Raw genomic sequence first — 15,762 nt, forward strand, 5'->3', positions numbered from 1 at the left:
ACTAATAGGTTGCTTGACTGCCATGTCTACTGCTGGTGATTGTAGGAGGTCTTAAGGCATTAGGGTGAAACATGGAAGAGAAGCAGATGTGGTGGTAGCTGCTAAATGTTTCAGAGCATCCTCACAAGGTAGAGTGTAGAGGAGGGATATTATTCTAAAAGGAACTTGAGGACTTGCCTATTCTGCTTTCCTCATCAAAGCATGATACATTTCATTGGTACTAGGGCTCTAGAATTGCTGTAGCCCTGCAGTTGGGTTTGTCCTACTCCCACATCTATTATGGTTATGGCTACAGCCCAGGGGTATTGTGCATGTGTATGTAGTACACTGTCAGCTGTGGTGGAAAATTACACCCAGCCATAGACAGGCCCAGGCACCCTGTGAGTTCATGGAGTGTCTGTGGATGTCTCACTCATGACATTCCTCATCACTCCCAATGTATGAGCAGCTACCAGTTGGAACAAGGTGCATAAAGCAGAATCCCTCCCCAGCACTGAAGTGAGGAATGGAATATAACCTGGATCAAGAAACAAAATTTAATGTGTGCCAGGAATGGAGAGGAGAGAAGGGATAACAAGTGAATCCCAAGGAGAAGGGACAGCTGTCTTGACTAATCAAAACAGTCTGAGAAGTAGAAGAGGATATAACATATGAAGGCTTTAAATTGGGGGAATGATCTTAAGGAAGCCAAACATTTCAGAAGGAAAGACACATGATTAAAATCAGAAAGGATTATGAGGTCATCCCTGCACTTGAAATTGTTTGAAGGAGAAGCACATTTTAAGAGTAAGCGAGGGAGGAGACTGTTCATCCAAATGTAAGATGTCAAGAATTTGGATTCACTTTCATGTCTTGGTAAAGGAAGGATAGCTATGTTAGGCTAAGGGCTTTTCCGGAAAACAGGCTGGCAAAATAGCATGCCCTGTGGGATTTTTAGATTTTCTCTCCAAATCTCATGTATTTGTTTGGGGCCAAATCCAACCTTTTGTTTTCAAACAATGCTCTATTCTAAAGTTCTTCTGAGGAGAATCCTGCCTCCTGGATGGGCTTGAAATCACACACAGTGGGCCCCCAAAAGTATTCCCTGGAGTCACACAGAGTGAGACTCTGGCCCATCAATTTTCTGGGCTTCTTTCTGACAACCTGTATAGGGAAGCCAGAGGCTGAGTAACTCAGCCAGCCCAATCTGCGGGAAGGCTGGTTTCCAGCTGAGTTGGCAACCAGCCTGTGTGACCCTTTCTTCTTCCTCCCAAGTTCGCTCAAGTGAAGCCTTCTGAGAAAGCCTCAAAGAGAGTCGCCATTTTGACTCAGGCAATTTTTTAATGTTTTCTCATCATGTGAGTATCTTTCATCAGTCCCCTTCAGCTTTCTGTTTGGATTGTTCATTCTTACGATGATAAAATACAATTGTTTAACTTGTCTAGTTAAGACCCAATGAAGAGAGTGACCTAATGAAAACAAATGATGGAATAAAAATAATGACCGCATGGTCCTATGTTAACTAAGATTTATGTATCTAAATTCTAACATATTGGAGTATAAAAATGCATCCCAGGGGACACTCTGAAGCAAGAGGAAAATGTAGGAAAACAAATAAGAAGCAGAGATGCAAGATAAAATCAATAGGTATGACTCCACTTTATCCTTCTCCCACCCTTTTCCACCTGAAGTTCTTATTAATGTTTCTTAATAAGACCTTTTTGTATTAATGTTCTTAATTGTACTAAACAGGAAGGCAAAGAAATATGTAGTGCTACTTTAAATAAAATTCTTTAAATTAAATATTAAATGCATGTCATATAAAATATTTAAAACATCTAATAATGTTTAAAATAATGATTATAAATAGTTTTAGCACAATTAGAAGAATGAAGAGAATTCACTTCATTATTTTCCTCTGGCAATGTAGGCGATCTGTCCAAGGTGTCTTAGCTAGTTGGTAGCGTAGATCTGAAACTAACAATCTCCCAATTTGCAAACTAATATTCTTCTTACTCAGCAGTGTGGTTTCGGGAACAGTATTGAACTTTTTCTTAACTCAGTTTCCTGAACTGTGAAATGGGCAACATACTGGTATTTAACTTACAGGGCAGGTGTGAGGAATAAATAAATTTATATATTTAAATTGCATAGAAGAGCACTCTATGCACTCTATGCTTACACATAGTAAGCACTCTGTAAATATTAGCTGTTATTACTTACCACCTTGCCTTTCAATTAATTTTCTACTTAAAACACCCTTTCAAGTTATTGTTTTTGAGTGTTTAGTTGCTGGAAATATAGAATTAGGCAGTAGTGAATCTTGGATGGGAATGGGAAATTTTTTCTTGTTTCTTTTTTTTCGTATCCCCCAAAATGGTTTTGTAGACCATGTCCCCTCTTCAAGCCCATGTTACTTCTTGGATAATCAATAGTGATAAAGTAGATAAACTATTTGGAAGAAGGAATATGATTTCTATGTCCTGTCCCAAATTAGACACCGAGTCCAGGGTGTGCCATTCACTGCAATCATAATTATCATAACAAATTGATCAGGAATAAATGGAGCTGACAAACTGAACTAGAGAAAAATACATACCCATTACTCACACAGCACTTCAAGTGCCACCTCCCCAGTGAAGTCTTCTCCAATCCCACCCATCAGAATTCATTGCTCCCTGATCAAGGATCCAGTACATCCAGTACAGCTTTGCTTATACTTCACTTTTGGCACCAACCATATCAAGCCTGTGCATCATTCTTCCGCTGCACTAGATTGCAAGCTCCTTGAAAGTAGGATCTATGTCTAATTCATCTTTCTGTTTCCAGAATCTAGACTACCTCACAGCAGTGATAGGTGCCCAGTGAATATCTATTGAATCAAATACACAGAACTCACTTAGAAATAAGTGAGAATATAAGGTTTTAAAAATACTACTATTTATTGAGCATGGATCATGCATCTAAAACTCTAAGTTCATAATGACTATGTAAAATATCATCATTATTTTCATTTATAGGTGAGAAAAACTTAGGCTCAAAGAGGTTAAGGGATTCACTCTGAGTGGTAGAAACCAAATGTAAACCCCACTTCTATCTGGCACTGTTCCTTGATAAGAAGAAAATAAGAATCAAACACTTCTTATTTTTATTAGTTGATCTCATATAATTCCTTCTGAAACAGGTTCTAACTTCAGGAATGTGTTCTCTTTAGGACAATCATTCTATAATATTTTATCACACTGTAACCCTGAGTGTCTTACATGAATAACACTGACATCAAGAAGATTGCCAGTACCATCACCCTCTGAGTAATAATTACAACCCCACTGTATCAGCCCTTTGAAGACTTCTTGTGTACAGACATGATTCTATGGATTGGTCTGGCTTTGTTTTGTTGCTGTCAATTACTTGCTCCTTCACCTGTTGGTATACCTTATGTAGGCTATCACAACAATGCCCATACCGGTAAAACTTGTCTGCGCACACTCATGTATGCTCATGGGATTGGCTTCCAACTACTTCAGTTCGGAACTGCAAGATGAACCAACTCTTTTCCAGCTGGAAACCCAACCAATGTTATGCGTTAGTGTTCAATACAAGCCTATTAAATTCCACTGTGACCTTTCAGAGGCTATAATTTGAAAAGCATACTGAGTTCTTTAAATATGCTGCTTCCCCTGTTTTTTTCAATCATGCTTTTTTTTTAGTAATTCTTTTTTTAAAATTTCTTAGCCATTCTATAACCTTCTGTTTGACTATCCTTTGCAAATTCTCTGCAATATCTGACTTATGTCACTCTCTCACACTAGAAAGAGTAGTGTCCATTTTAATTATGTCTGTGTTGGCAGCTAGAAAAATCAAGTTTAACTGCATATTAATGTACAAATCAAACTGAAGAGTATAGTAATGGAATAAGTGTTTTAAAAATGATTCTGTGCCCTAATTTGATGGTACCAACTAACACATCCAACTACAGCTTTCTTTTATTCTCTAAATGCTGTGGCTACTCATGGAAAAACAAACGAATGTTGAAAAGTGTGGAAAGTTAAAAAGAAGCTTTTTAAAACAAATAAAGCCTAAAGCATTTCCTACTTTGAGTTTAGAATCAGTGTGAAATTAAGATAATCATACCAAGAAAGCAATAGAAGCTACCCTGGGGGAAATGTAAGATGATAGCCTTTCAAAGCAACAGAGGAAATAGAAGGCATTCAATATAAAACCCAGCACACTCCCCTTTAAACTAAAGGTGGTCTCCGTGTGGATGAGTGTGGAGCAGCTGGATAAGTGTCTTAGCAACCAGACACTCCCCCAGGTCACTCCACTCCCCAGAGAAGCCTGGTCCAGGCTTCTAGTTATTACCACTCACAGCAGAAAAGCAGTGACCTGCACTCTCACTCTTCTTTCTCAATGGGCTGGTTCAGTTCCATTTCCTGGAGACAGTGTTCCTCATAGGCACTTCTGTCCCACACTGTGAGCTTTTCTACGTTAGGAGCAGGACGTATTGATTTGTAGCACAATGATGTGGCCTGTCGAATGACTACAAGAGAATCCAGTGGATGCTTCCCTGGAGACCAGCTTTCCCAAAGAGACTGTTTCATAGACTTTCTAATCCCAGTGGAGTAAGAGCTTCATATGGATGAGATCTTCCAAGGGAAAAATATCAAAGCCATTTCCTCTTTCTTGTCTTCCTGTTCTTATAAGTGTATGTCATGTCTAGGTTTAACCTGGGGAAAGGAACAAAGCAAGGAAGGGAGGAAACAGAAAAAATATGGACAGGGAGACCTAGACTACCAAAGCACCCTCCTGCAGATAGCAGCCATAAAACAATGGTCTGCGAACTCATAAAATACATCTGGCCCTGGTCTCTCTTCATCTGCTATAAATCTCTAAAAATAAACTAGAAAGTTCTTCTTTCCCCAAGTTTCTATAGACTTCGATATCACGGTTTACTAAATCCTGGAAGTGTGAGGACTGTGAACAGCACAGCCTGGCACAGTAAGCAGAGCCAGAGGAAAGCAAGTCAGGTCTTGGATTCCAATTACCATTTTCTCCTCAGTTTTTAACTGGTATATCACTCCACAGGGGTAGTCATCTTCATCTGTAAAAATGGAAGTGGCAAATACATTCCACAGGCACGGAGAGGCAATGCAGTTTGTTGTAGCATAAACAAGAATCGCGTGAAGAAGGCATTTAACTGGATGCATAACCAGTCAATGAGAGACAACCCTGGTGAGTCCTGTGCAACTGTTTTGGTGACTTTTCCAACTTCAAGACCTTTCAGTGTCTAAAAGTTTTAAAGGATGATAAACTAGCCTGCTCGAAGCTAGGATGTGTGTGTGCATGTTTTTATGACTCCACTTAATTCCGAGTGCTTCATAAGCTGTTGTTCAGACAGAGAACTTAAACCTGACCCTCCACCTCCTCGGTCCCTCATGGGGCTGCTGTTTGCACTGTTTATGTCCAGCCCATCCGTCTAGATTGAGCCTTCTCTCTGTCTAGTGCATCCTAGTCTCACAGTATGAGGGTTTTACTTCAGTTCATTTTTATAATCCATTTTTATTCCAGTTTTAGATACAAAGATATTGTTGCATTCATTTAATCCTATTAAGACATGCTCACTCTTCAACTTGACCTGCACTCCCAACCTCCCCCCAGTGCCACCCAGTCTCTGAATCTGCCTGCTGTCTCAAGGTTGGCTCTTGCTGAGACAGGGAATGATATTAGGAGGCAAGTTAGGATACCACAACTGTCATGGAACATCTTTATCCTAAGGTGTCTGTTTTTGGCATATTTGAACCTGATATATTTCAGTACATTCTTTTTTTTCCTTTTTTTTTTTTTTTTTTTGCGGTACGCGGGCCTCTCACTGTTGTAGCCTCTCCCATTGTGGAGCACAGGCTCTGGATGCACAGGCTCAGTGGCCATGGCTTACGGGCCTAGCCACTCTGCAGCATGTGGGATCTTCCTGGACCAGGGCACGAACCCGTGTCCCCTGCATCGGCAGGCGGACTCTCAACCACTGTGCCACCAGGGAAGCCTTATTTCAGTACATTCTTGATATATAGGAGCATATATGTTCCAGAACGATAGATGTCATATGATTACTTAAAGAGATAATTGATTTTTAAATAGGTGGCCACATTTTTTTTGTTTTTTTGGCAATGTTGTGTTGGCTTCTCTTAAAACATCCAGGTAGTACTAGGTGAGCATGACCAGTGGCAGAAAACTCTACACTAGTAGGCTCTATGGCATAAGAAAGACTCATTAGAAATAGAAATGTGGGGGAGTACCTTCTTGTCCTCACTGTCTGTGAGCTGTCCTGCCCAGCAGGTGCCACCTCCTACTCAATTCCAAATGAGAAGCTCACGATAGTTCTCCAGTAGCAACTCTGTTGTCATAATCACCAAGCGAGGTTTGAAGCCAAGCAGCCCAAATGTCATTCTAAGTTTGTAAAACACGCAGGGATACATCAGGTGTGGGGTAAGCCTGCAGAACCCAACACACAGGCTCTGCACAGGGAAGGACAGGAGGAAGACCTAGACAGAACTCATAAAAATGGACCATGCAAAGTCCCTTATAGATAATGAGAACCAAATTGATATAATCAGTTGAGAGAAGGAACGGTGATGATCCTGAGCTGATTTATCCGTCCTCACAATTAATCAGGTCACAAGGCCTCACCACATTCTTCATAATATCCCTAGATCCATGTGTCATTACTGTTTGCAGTTCATATGTTATTCGTTGTTTTTGTTGTGGCTGACACACCATTTTAAAACTGATTTGCCTACCTTATAAAGTCAGATGCTGCTAACAATTGCCATAGTCCAGCTTCTTAAAAACAAATACGTGCCACCCCTTGAAATTATTCCATGTTCTAAAAAGCAGGATGAAAACAACCAAAGTATGAGTGAAAGCTCGTTTGTTACCTTGTTTACTCTGTCACTATGAAAATTCTTGCCATTTGGCCATTTCAGTGGTTTTTATTCCCTGTACAAAACTAACCAGCCAAATACATGACCACGGTTTCTTGATTTATGGACATATTTCATCAACATGCTAATATTTTTGAAATCAGGTATTCCTTGCATAATTAAAAGAAAAGCAACTTACCAGCTCTTAGAAGCATAAGTTATGCTTTGTGATAACTGCCTGAATGTGTGCAAACTTAACTGTGTATAAATGTACCTGCCCATGTATTGTCACCTTTATTGAGATATTTACAACTGTAGTACCACCTGTGATTGAATTTCAATCAAAATTGTCATTCACCAGTTGCCATTCGAAATACCTTAAAAATTACTATGATCCAGCAGAGAAATGAGAAGTTATTAAATGCAGAATGTTGTCATCTGCCAGGCAGTTTGGAAGCAGGCAGTGGAAACCACCAATCAGTCAAAATAGAGCACAAAATCTCCAAATCTTGGCAAGATTGACATGATATGACCCACTCAAATATTAGTTAGGATTGGCACCAAGGGATTGATCAATGCCAGCAGCTTCCAACTAACATTAAAGAGAAACTGTCAAATTCCAAACTAAGTCAGTGAAACAGCTCCAACCACCCAATCAACCAACAAACCAACCAACCAACCAATGAGTTTAACAAAATAGGAAAAGCAGGTAAAAACACATGTATCTTCAAGTACTCATAGTAAAGTCCTAATGGTGCTAAGAATTTCAAGATCATTATCACAGGGTATAATAAGTGTAGAGTAAGTTTTATAGGTGTTTTGAAATCAGTGATACATCTTAAAGTCCTGTAAAAAGAAATAGGTGAAAGAAATGAGAGAATTCACTCATAACACCATGGTTGATGGTGGTAAAAATTACAAGATTATAATCTCACTTTTACTTTGTCATTGAAGGTGAGTTGGTGAGGTGTACTTTGAGTCATGAATGAGAATATATTTCTTCTGCCCCGTCTTTCAACTTTCAACCTTCTCTGTTGAGCTAACTGAACTCATATGCTAGCAGAGACCTTTCTTATACTTCCAGTGATGTCCCATGGTTTGAGAGGTCAGCCAACATCTTACAGGTTCCACTTCTTTGTGACCTTCACTCTTTCTTGGACCAAGCAACTAGAAAAATTCATAGGCATAAATTTCATTTAAAAAATACACAGTGCCTTTGTTGAAGAGAAGATGCAGTTCTCTGTCACACCCCTCATTTAAAATACATGTCTGGAGTCCAGTCCCTTTTCTCCCAGCCCATTTGCTCATATGTAAGGTGACCTACAGTTTCAATTTGCCTGGGGCCATCTCAGTGTGTGTCTGTTGTCCAAATAGTCCTTCTACTTCACCATTTTCCCAGACAAAAGCTTCTCTAATATCATAATAAATTATATGATCACTCTATTCAGTCATGATATGCTAAGTAGACTAAAGAATTTAAAAATCAATTTCAAAAAGATGCATGTCAATTCACTCAAATTCCTTATATGCAGAGCTGATCACCCACCCCAAGAAAAATCTTAGGTACAAATCCTGCACATCAACATTACTTTCAAAGCAAAGGACATAAATATAAAGCAGTTTAATAGCTCCAAATCCTGGTCAAACTATTGAGGATGGAGTGTGTACTTTCTCGGATGTTACTTGGAATTCAGTTTAGTAGACAAGGTAGATTACCATGAGTCACTATCCAAATGTTCCTTCTTCCTAATGCTAAAGGACTACAGCCTTAGCCTGACTGGGTGAGTATAAGACCAAGAATGCACAGCCAACCAGAAGATTGAAGGTGGTGTAATCCAGACTCACTCATTCCTTTAGATGATGCATGCATTGTTGAAAAAAGGCAGCAATAGAGTGCAAATCTGTCATATTCCTACCTAAGGACACTAAGAGAACAGTAATGCAAGGCCCAAATACCTCCACCAGGTATTGAAAAGAGGACATGCCTTCTTCTACTGGGAAATATTAAAATAAAATGCTCTCCTATTAACAGTAATATCAGTGAGGTATCTTGTACAATGATTCATTTTGAAATAGAAACTCCTCTCTAGGATAGTTAGAATGAAGAAAAACTAAGCTAGGTTTCTCTGTTGGAAAGGGAGGAAAAGAAAAGCAAAGTTCTCACATTTTTCCAGAAATTTCATTCATTTTAGTGATGCCATCACTGGACTGGGCTATCATTTTTCTCAATACAAAATTAAATTTTGAAGCTGTATTTTTGTTTGTCGTTACTAAGGTAATTTCATTTGTATGCACTGCACTTTTCTATTACTAGAGATTTATTATAATATTATTTAGACTGTATGATTGTTTATTCTAGAATTTTTCTTCCATTTTTACCCCATCACCAGCTACAATAACTACAACTTGGAAATTTTATGCTAACAGCAAATTTTAGACAAGCCAATTTTGTTTGGGTAGCTGATGTTTGAAGAAGGCAAATAGATTCAGTGCTCCCTTCCCTTCCCTCTAGAGAAAAATCTGAGTTTCAAATGGGGCCTATCCTCCCCACCTCCTACATCCCCTTTCATCAGCACATAATCCTTCAGATTGGCTTTTACAAAATGTCCACATCAAGACTTGGCTCTTTGTAAGTAGGACTGGAAAGAAGCAAGATGGGCAATTCTGCTTTAACACAACTCAGAATCTTGAGCCTCTCCCTCCCCTACCCAACCTCAAGTAACCCCACCATACACATCCACCCTGGCTTGGCATTTTCAATGTCTATGGGATTTTCCATTCCCTCTGTGGCTAATGCAGAACTATTAGGTATCCACTAGTGCCCTCATGGCCTGAAGGGGCTTAAGAATTAAATCCAGGAAGAGGCAGTAGAAAGAGAGTTCTCTCTCCTGTGTACTGAGAAGCCATTTCATAGAAGAATGGAATTAAATGCACTTAAAGGGCTTTTTAAAATCCAGGATTCTAGTTAGCAAGGTTGCTGTAAATTTTCCTTTCTCCTCTTTCATCCTCAAATAAGCATGCAAGATGGGGAAGCCTGCATAATCTCTCAAGACCATTTCAATTTGAAGATGCATTGACTCTCAGATTTTCTACACAGTGAGTTTTCTTTCTGTTGAATATCTGATTACACTAGATAGTTTTGATAATGTTCTAATTTCTATATAAATCTGCAAGAATTTTTAAAAAGATAGCTGCATACTTGCAGATTAAAACCAGCATAGGCAGAACTAAACATATTCCTCATGTCTGATTTGTACAATAGTCCAAATCCATCCTGAATATCTTCCCTGCACATGATAACAAAGAACTTAGTAGGTTTTGAGCTGTGGTTATACAGTGACAGGTTTTAACCTCTATTGCTGCTACATAGAAGAACAAAGGCCATTTTCCCAGGGGAGAGGAGACAAGAGCAGAGAAATACAAAAAAAGGCAACAAATAATAAATGTTGGCAAGGATGTGGGAAAAAGGGAAACCTAGTACACTGTTGGTAGGAATGTAAATTGGTGCCTCCACTACAGAAAACAGCATGGAGGTTTCTCAAAAAACTAAAAATAGAACTACCATACAACCCAGCAGTTCCACTCCTGGGTATATATCTAAAGAAAACAAAAACACTAATTAAAAAAGGTACAGCCCAATGTTCATAGCAACATTATTTACAATAGCCAAGATATAGAAGCAACCTGAGTTTTCATGAACAAATGAATAGATAATGAAGATGTGGTATATATATACAATGGAATATTACTCAGCCATTAAAAAAATGAAATTTTGCCATTTGCAACAAGGTGGATGGACCTGGAGAGTATTATGCTTAGTGAAGTAAGTCAAACAGAGAAAGACAAATACTGTATGTTTTCACTTATATGTGGAATCTGAAAAATAAAACAAATGAAAGTATATTAAAAAAAACAGAAACAGACTCACAGATATAAAGAACAAACTAGTGGTTACCAGTGGGGAGAGGGATGTGGGGAGGTGTAAGATAAGGGAAAGGGATTAAGAGGTATGAACTCCTAGGTATAAAATCAATTAGATACAAGGATGTAATGTACAGCTCAGGGAGTATAGCCAATATTTTATAACAACTTTAAATAAAGTATAATCTATAAAAAAATTGAATCAGTATGTTGTACACCTGAAACTAATATAACATTGTAAATCAACTATACTTCAATTTAAAAAAAAGAATCATATGACCCACCAATTCCACTCCTAGTATAAGAATTGAAAACAGGTGTTCAAACAAAACTTGTACACAAATGTTCATAGCATCACTATTCACAATAGCCAAAGGAACAACTCAAAAAAAAAAAAAGAAAAGAAAAGAAAAAAGAAAGAAAAAAAAGAGAGACACAATGGCAAAGGAATTCCTCCTTTGAGGGTAGTTATTCCAAATGTACCACATTCCTTGGCCTAAGACTAATGGAAGGTGTTAGGAATGGTTCCTAGAGTGTATACACTTCTTGAACTAGATTCCTTTAACTATGGGTCTCCTAGTATATGAGCTTCACTGATCAAGAAAGCAAAATGCTATATTTCAAATCCTTAGAAAAATCCAGATCCTAACCAAATTGAAATGTGTAATTAACAGATGTGGTCCTCCTAGAATTTAACATTTTCCTTCTTGTAAAAAAATATGGACTCCATCATCAATTGAGTTTTTAAATATGTTTTTGATGTTTAACCTATAATTTACTGTTTTTATATCCTATTTCTTTCCACTTATTTAGAAATACAGCTGCAATAAGTAAACACTGCCAGAACCTATTGTTTTTAAACTAAAAAAGCAAACCATTCAGAAGTTTGTAAATATCAGAATAACAATCATCGGCCATTCATTTTCTGTACTATCACATTTTTTTCCCAATAGACTCACGTGTCAACCATCCTGTGAAAATTACACGTAGTGGCTAAAATGCTTGAGAATAGTGAGACGAGTCGATAATTGAAAGTTATCAATAAGACAGAGTGTGTCCGATTGTCAACTGGTTTCTCAAAACCCCCGCACCATACTTCCTATGTGGGCCACGATTCTCTGCTTTCCATCCCACGTCCTAACAGCAGTAACAGGATATTCTAAAATACATTAACACTGCATCTTCTCAGTTCAGTTTGTCTGTCACAGGAATCAGCATGCTGTTATAGATTTTTTTCTAAAAAAATTTTTTTGCATACTTGGGTTTATTGAGTTGCCTTAACCTAAATAGACCTTATAAGTGATTCTTATAATTGAGAATCACTTTAAAAAATGTTATCATTATCATTATGAAATTGCTAAAAACACACTTTTTGATAAATAAGTCCTTCCTCTTTCCTCAAACATTAACTCAACTTATTTGATGTAGCAGATATTCTAAACTAGGGTTTCTCAACATCAGCACTGTTGAATTTTTTATTGGACCTGTGCATTGTAGAATATCCAGCAGCATCCCTCACCTTTACCCATGAGATGCCAATAGCATAACCCATCCAGTTGTGACAATCGAAAATCACCAGTCAGAATGACCATCATTAAAAGTCTACAAATAACAAATGCTGGAGAGGATGTAGAGTAAAAGGAACCCTCCCTACATTGTTGGTGGGAATATAAATTGGTGCAGCCACTATGGAGAACAGTATGGAGGTTGGTTAGAAACCTAAAATAGAGTTACCATACGATCCTGCAATCTGACTCCTGGGCATATATCTAGAGAAAACTATAGTTCAGAAAGATACCTGCACTCCTATGTTCATTGCAGCACTCTCTATAAAAACCAAGACATGGAAACAACCTAAATGATTGACAGAGGAATGGATAAAGAAGATGTGGTACATACATACAATGGAATATTACTCAGCCCTAAAAAAGAATGAAATAATGCCATTTGCAGCAACATGGATGGACCTAGAGATTATCATACTAAGTGAAGTCAGTCAGACAGAGAAAGACAAATATCATATGCTATCACATATGTGGAATCTAAAAAGATACATATGACCTTATATAAAAAACAGAAATAGAACTCACAGACATAGAAAACAAATTTATAGTGACAAATGGGCAAAGGTAGGGGAGGGAGGGATAAATTAGGAGTTTTGGATAAACATATACATGCTACTATATATAAAATAGATAACCAACAAGGACCTACTGTATAGCACAGAGAACTATACTCAATATCTTGTAATAACCTAAAATGGAAGAGAATCTGAAAAAGAATATATATATATATATATAATATATATATATAATGTATAACTGAATCACTTTGCTGTACACCTGAAACTAACACAGCATCATAAATTAACTATACTTCAATTTAAAAATGGTTAAAAATAAATAAAATAAAATTTCTTCAGACATCAACACAGTAAGTGTGGTAATAATGGGCTGCAAAGGGTATTATGAGAAAACAGAGGATGGAGGACAGACAAAAATTGGGGAACATGATATGCTAGGACATAGAGGCAAGAAATAGTATAGTGTGGCTGGTACCTGGAGTTTGTGGCCAGGAGTGGTAAGAAATAGGGGTGAAAGAGAGGGAGGCACCAGATCATGCAAGGCCAACTTCTTTTGTTTGCTACTGAAGAACTGAATTTTCCTCACATCCACCCCTTAGTCATGCCATTTAAAAAGCATCAGATAAAATATTACTTTTAAATGTTGAAAACAGAATGCCAGGAGCATTTTTTCAGAAGATGAATTAAGTCATATTTATGGATCAAGTTTATTCCTTAAGGCCAAACCTGCATAGTTGATTATTGTTTCCCCTAATATTGATAATGCATTGCTTTCTTTGAAACCTACTTGGAATATGTCCATATCCTCACCTCATCACCAATCCTTGCCACAGATGTTCTTTTCTCAACAGGTATATTGGCTTCCTTGTTGATTTCTAGCTGTGCTTGGTCGTATATCAAAATGCTGTCTCTGAGCAGCGCTTGAGAGAAGCAATTTATCCATCTGCATTCTATTTCAAGCAAAGCCTTTGGCTCAGGGTGTGAGACACTTGACCTACTTGTGACTCACTTAAGCCCAGTAGGAGAGCAAAAGTCAGGCCTCTGGTTCTATCATCAGCACCGACATTTCCTGGCAAAAGGAGATTTAAATTTAAATAGAATAAGGCTTCAACATCATCATTTCATTATCTTCTCTTGGGTGAGTTAGTCCTGTGACAATACTGGTAAAGCAAGTAAAGTTTTAAGATGCAGAATAAAATAACAGAGTCTATGAGACTCTGAAACAACCTTCCTTTTCATGCCACAAAAAAATCAAACCCTTGCTAGGATTGCAGTGTCTACTCTTGGTCTCCTCCTTCGTTGAAATATATGGGGAAACTTCAGTTCCACAAATATTTATTACATCCACTCTGAGCTAAGCACTTGAATATGAATACCACCTAATGGACAGAAAGTTGACTAAGGCCTATTACAGTGGAAGATGCAGATAAAGAGACAGATCATTTGAGTCCATGTGATAAATGCATGATTGAGGAAAACACAGAAAGAAATAGCTGATCCAGTGGGAGAGGTCTGCAGTAAAGACTCTTTAGGAAAGAGAGCCAAGGCACCCTAGAGAAAATACCCTGGGAGCTGACTCTGCAAAGGTGATGGGTAATTAGCCAGGTGAAAAAGGGGAAAATGTTCTGATGGAGAGAAAGCATGAACAAAGAGGCAGCAAGGAAGGCAGCATAGGCTGTACAGAAGATGTAAGGCTGAAGTGAGGAAGGCATGAGGGGCTGGGACTGAGGCCGGAAGATCCCTGGAAAGGGATGGAGGTTTTATCCCTTAGATGTTAGGAAATTGCTGAAGGGTTTTAGGCCAGAACATGATAAAGACAAATTGGTATTTTTGAGAAACTACTACAATATCTGGGTAGAAAATTTGGGCTTAAAAGTGATACAACTAGAGGTAAGGCAACTAGTTAGTGTCTGTTGTAGTTCTTCAGAAGAGGAGTGACTTGGGTTGGTACTTACAAAGTGGCAGCGGGGATGGAGGGAACAGCTTTAAAAAACATGTAAGTGGCCTGGCTTGGTGTCTAGATGAATTTTAAGATTTTAGAGACTGTTTTTAAGAGGAAAGTTAGAAAGTAAAATTCTTTTTTCTTTTTTTTTCTATGGCCACGTTAGTTCTTTATTGCTGCTATAGCAAAGCACCACACACTTTGTGCCTTCAAAAGACATAAACTTCTTATCTTACAGTTCTGGAGGTCAGAAGTCTGAAATCAGTTAGAAAGTAAAATCCTTAAGGACAAATTGTAGTAATTATAGTTATTACACCTGAAAATAACAATCCATGACATTTGGTAAGCACTAAAGCAAAAAACCAGAGGTTAAGGTAAAGTAATGGAAGAAGGGGGTAAGGTGGGGAAAAAAGATAAGGAAGTAAAAAATTAAGAGTTTTTTAAAAGGAGTAAAAAAATGTACTCGAAGTAAGTTTATACTAGTGATATAAATATTATTTTTACTAGAATTAATTGTCAAAGAACTAACATAGAGTCTGTGTGCAAACTTGCTCCTTTTTTATGTGAAACTGTCTTGTGCCTTGTGTTAGGGAACTGTACACAGGATAGTACTCAGTGCATGATCATTGATAGAAGACAAAATGGAGGGTAGAAAACAGGAAAGAGAAAAGCAGATTGAGGAGGTAAATATATCTCCACAAGAAAACAGACTGAATAATAATAGGAATGCTTGAAGCAAGGTTTAAAGAAACATTTCTCAATAGTGAGGATTATCAGACACCAAAAAATGGAAGTAACTTCATTAAAGTGTTGAAAAGCTGGGATACTGGAGTCCGACTACCTTGGTGGGGATCTTAACTCTACAGGTTAATAGCTGCATGAACTTGAGCCACTTCCTTAACTACTCTGAGCCTCAGAAT

Source organism: Mesoplodon densirostris, chromosome 3 (assembly GCF_025265405.1).
Source record: "Mesoplodon densirostris isolate mMesDen1 chromosome 3, mMesDen1 primary haplotype, whole genome shotgun sequence".
Classification (NCBI taxonomy): domain Eukaryota; kingdom Metazoa; phylum Chordata; class Mammalia; order Artiodactyla; family Ziphiidae; genus Mesoplodon; species Mesoplodon densirostris.